The sequence below is a fragment of the Arvicanthis niloticus genome, chromosome 7 (genome assembly GCF_011762505.2).
Source record: "Arvicanthis niloticus isolate mArvNil1 chromosome 7, mArvNil1.pat.X, whole genome shotgun sequence".
In the NCBI taxonomy this organism is placed as follows: Eukaryota; Metazoa; Chordata; class Mammalia; order Rodentia; family Muridae; genus Arvicanthis; species Arvicanthis niloticus.
In genome coordinates, this window is record NC_047664.1 from 80344388 (window position 1) to 80349626 (window position 5239).

A 5239-nucleotide genomic window follows, 5' to 3' on the forward strand; every position below is an offset into this window, starting at 1 on the left:
CTAACTTGTTTTTAATATGAACTTAAAAATTTTCACCAAATATATTAATTTTTAGGAAAGATGAAATTTACATAATTGATTCCCCAACCAATGAAATGTTAAATCTGTTATGACAAAATTTATACAAATAATATATGAACTCTGAAATATAGGCATACAAGTGAAACATATCCAAATAATAAGAAAAATAAATTACTCTTATTGCAGTCACAATATTTTATAGCATATAAAATGTCATTATATGAGGAAATTTGTCATTTCTTAAAACATAAGAAAAATAAGACTGATTTTACTTATCAACTTAACTCAGATATCCTGAATTTAATATTACCTAATTCAACTGAACATTAAGTGCCTAAGACTCTATTATATCTTTGACAAAATGGGATGAATTTATACTAGATATTTATTAAGATAATTTAGCATTGAAATATTTTTCAGAAGAAAAAAGTATAGCATTATTACAATTGAAAATAAAGACATTCTCCCTTCAGTAGCATATATACTGAAATTTAAATAATACAGAAAAGATTCGTATGGCTCTTGCTGTACAAGGGCGACACTTGAATTTGTAAAGTATTTCATATTTTATGATGGAAAGTTCACACACACACACACACACTCACACACACACACACACACACACACACATGTGCTAATAAAGCACTATATGCATATCACTAAGTGCCTTTATAAAGAAATTAGAGAGGTGGGAGTTGAGAGGGGAAATTATGGTCTGAATGTAAAATGTAGAGAAGAATAAATTAATAAAAAAGAAAAGAAAAACTGAAAAGGCTTTTTATTAATTAAGGTAATTTTTGATAGTTTTATACATTTATGCAAAACATTCTTTTTGCTCTCTTTCTCTATGCTCTTATACCACAACTACCAATTGTATCACACCTATGAATTCTATCTGCTCATTAACAGTCTTTTCCTAGATTCATTACTTTTGATTTCTTTTATGTTCAGACTAGTTTAATTAGGATCACCTTCAAGACTATTGGATAGGAACTTTGAAATTATTCATAGGAACCTGTTGAGATGTCCAGTGGTTACAAACTGGAAGCTCTGACTTCCCTTTTCATGAATGTATTAATAGGAAGTACTTGACATTGATGGGGAAGGTTACCTTAAAGACTGCCTCCATTAATTCCTCTTGGCAGATACATAATTGTACAGACCCAGGTTAGGTATCCATAGCTAAAGTGTGATGATTACTGCAATAGCACATTGTATTGCCAAAAACTAAGCATTTTACGACCCTTCTCAATGTCTTTGGGTTCCTAAATTCTTTCAGCCCCTTCATCCACAAAACTCCCTGAACATTGGAAAGAACAAATGAATTTCTTGTTTAGACTTAAATAGTCAAAACTCGCTTATTTTGCATACATTGTACAGCCATGAGTTTCTACATGAATTCACTAAATAGACTCTCCCGTATTAAATTGAAGCTAAGACAGTTTTTAAATATATGTGCTTAAGAGATTCTGAATACTGAATGTTTATTGATCAAAAACCAAATGGGGACAAGGAAACTCGGCATCTGCATATGTCGATTCCCAAATGATATTGGGAGCCAAACTAAGACAAAACATTAGAACCAATCCCCAAGAAGGTTTCCCTGAAGGATCTTTCCCTGGCATGGGTTTTTAAATAGGTTTATAGTACCCATTATGGATTATATCCTTTGGACTGGGCCCCAAATTCAATCAGACAGTGATTGGTTACATCAACTTTTACAGATGTGTGTACACATGACTCTCCTGGAAGACTGGTTTTGTAGTTTTCAGAGCTACAGCTCCTTATTAATGCTTTTTCAACTTTAGAAGTTTGCATAGTACATTCCACTCTAAGAAATGCACAGTAGGGCATCTTTTGGTTCAGTTCCAACATTTTTAAGTCATCATGAAACAAAGATGATTTGTGTGTTTACACTGAGATTCTAAATGGCCCCCCAGACAATTAACCTGCTATTTACCTCACTTGTACTATAAAAAGTTACCCCACTACAATTATTCCTTCAGTTATTTAAAAATTGTAGGAACATTTATAAAATAAATAACACTAAAAAGTTTATCTTCAAAAACATAAAGGAAAAATCCTATAATATTGTAATAATTATTCTTTGTAATTGTATCTTCTGATAATAAAATCATTATCTCTCAAAACATCAAAGTCCAATCACAAGGAACACATAAATTGAATGAATCTGAGCAGATTGTTCAATAACATGAGGAAGCATACATGTAAATAAAAAACAGCTTCACAATTATAAAAATGTGTAGAATTATTTTAACTTAAGAAATTAATTTGGACTTATAATTTATATTCACACTAGAAAAGATTAAGCTAATAGAACATAATCCATTACTATATTGTAAATATAATACTCAAGTAATTACTTTCCCCAAATTTAATAAAAAGCTACACAAATAAATAATATAATTAAAAATTGAGTAGAATAACTTCAATAACTAACAATGAAAAAATAAAAGAGAAATCACCTACATTAAAAAATAAGACAATAGGAAAAACATAAACAAGTGTTAAATAGTAACACAAATTTATTAGTTATATGTAACTTTGGATAGGAAATTCAAATAAAATTCAAAATTAATTTAATTTATAAGGTATAATTTTGAAAGAATTCAAAAGATGCAGAAATTTAAAGAGATTATTTTATATTCATGAGAAGAAAAAAGCAAAGCATAAATAAAATATGAAAATATAAAATAATAATTTCAATTGAAAGTACTAAATCACTAATTGTTTTGAAAACAATAATCAATAGATATAATTGGAGAAGTAAGATTTAAAAGACGGGAAATAATTGTGATTTAGAGAAATGCAGTGTATGGGTTTTAAATAAGGCAAGGTGGAGAGTTCAGAATCACTTTAAATTTTGGAGAAATATTTAGATAAACTCTGGAAAAATTATTTTTTTCCCTCCCTTTCCTTCTCCCTCTTGCTTCAGGTCCCCCCACTTGCTCAGGTTCCTGTTTGCTCAGGTGCCAGTTGCTCATATGAAGGCACCAGATATCTCTTACGGATTGTTGTGAGCCACCATGTGGTTGCCGGGATTTGAACTCATGATCTCTGGAAAAGCAGTCATTGCTCTTAACCGCTGAGCCATCACATATTAATACAAATATAAATTTTTGCATTTATCTATAAAATTAATTTATTACAAAGATGATAATTTTCTTTCCAAAAAAAGCTTTTCTAAATATGTATAAAGCAACAAATATCTGTGACTAAATAAATATGATATCTTATATATTATACCACTCAAATGAACATACCAAAGGCAACATATGTTTAAATATTTAGTTGAAGATATAAAAAAAGAAAAATTGAACTAGTTTTTTAAAAATTCTATATAAAAATAATACCAAAACTATAATATTTTCAGAAAATTTTTAATATTTTATAAGAATGAAAACTCCTAAAATAGACCCCATAAAATTGTTTGTCACAGCTAGTCTTGATTAATATACTAAAAGTAAGTATGCTCATAGTGGGAATTTCAAGTATATTTTAGAGAAGTGATAATTTTACTTCGATTTAAGTAATTGCAGACCATAAAAAAGATAGCTGGCTCTGAGTTGTAGTTCAGTACTTTAAGTTTGAAGAGAAAATAATTGCAAAATAAACATTATTTTATTATTCTTAAAATCTGAGAAATTACAGTAGAGATTACACATAAAATTATTACCAATAATGAAAATATTAATTAGCAATTTCATATGATGGCATGAACTTTTGTTTTGAAATCTCCTATTTTAATTAAATAAATATTTGGTTGTATCATTTAAAACTAGGTAAAACTATCATTCCTAGGATAATAAATATTACAGAATTTAACAAACTAAAAAATATTAACATGTTAAAATTAAAATTTCATGATATATAAAGAACAGCAACAGTCTGGACAGCTACATGAACAATTACATTTGGGAACACAATTTTATATTTATACTCTCCTTTGAATTTTGTGCATAAAAAATAAGGAGACTTTTACAACTTTACACAATTCTGATAGACTAAGGTACCAAACACACACACACACACACACACATGCAATCTCATGTTTTCTTGTGATGGAAAAATATACATTTAAAGTATGAATTCACAGTAATGTATCAATATGGAAAAATGCCACAACTAGATCTCCATTACCTCTATATGCAAGGGAAGCAGAACTTCGTTATACTTGCCTTCAGTTACCATCAGTGACATTTCCTAAGCATCATCATACACACAACTATTTATAAACTGAAGAAAACTATTGGTCTATGTTCATGTTTGTATAATTTTTGTTCTTAGAAAAGATTTTTTTTCTCTCTCTCTTCTGGTTATATTCAAAATGTGGTTTATTTGACAAATCTTAATAGTAAAATTAAAGAGATCTATCTAAAATACTTAACATGCACTATTGAAACTTTTTATTAAAGACTAAATTACATGGAATCTATAGATCACTATTTACACTACTGGTTGGCTATGTGCTGCTAAATTATATTTATAACTTTAAATATAGACTTAAGATTATTGAATATCTAACTATTAACTATGGTTGCTTCTATCTCCAAATATTTTTAAAATTTCATTTTATAGTTTTACAAAAGATTTTCCATAGACTGGTGATTACTCAGTAATCTTTTTCCTTTCTTCTATTTTTTTTTTTTTCAACCACATTACTCCATAGGGCTCATTATGGAAGACTGAATGAAATTTCTTACATGATACAGAACTGAATTCCATCGCTGTCATGAAAATTAAAGTTTCAGGTTAAGAAACTTGAAGCTTGCTATGGTGTGCTCACAAAAAGAGGACTATCATGACTGCCCTCTGAAAGACCCAGCAAGCAACTGAAAGAGTCAGATGCAGGTATTTGCATGCAACCAATGAACAGAAGCTGGCGACCTCTGTGGTTGAATTAGGGAAAAGCTGGAAGAGGCAGAGGACAAGGGTGACCCTATAGCAAGACCAGCAGTCTCAACTCACCTGGACCTATGAGACCCCTCAGAAACTGAGCCACCAGCCAGGCAGCATATACCAGCTGATATGAGACCCCCAACACATATATAGGAGAGGACTGCTGGGTCTGGACTCATTCAGGGAGATGCACCTAACCTTCAAGAGACTTGAGGCCACAGGGAGTGGGGATTTCTGATGGGGTGTTGGTGAGGTGGGGGAATCCTCTTTAAGACAGGTGGTGGCAGGAGGAAGTATG

The 5239-nt window shown here is 30.4% G+C and overlaps 1 non-coding gene across 1 annotated transcript; it reads left to right on the top strand.

Moving 5' to 3' along the window:
• Positions 1-481: 481 nt before the first annotated feature.
• On the top strand, positions 482-591 carry LOC117713266 (U6 spliceosomal RNA). Its single transcript, XR_004607430.1, has one exon. It is a non-coding gene; the product is annotated as a U6 spliceosomal RNA (small nuclear RNA).
• The last annotated feature ends 4648 nt before the right edge of the window (positions 592-5239 follow it).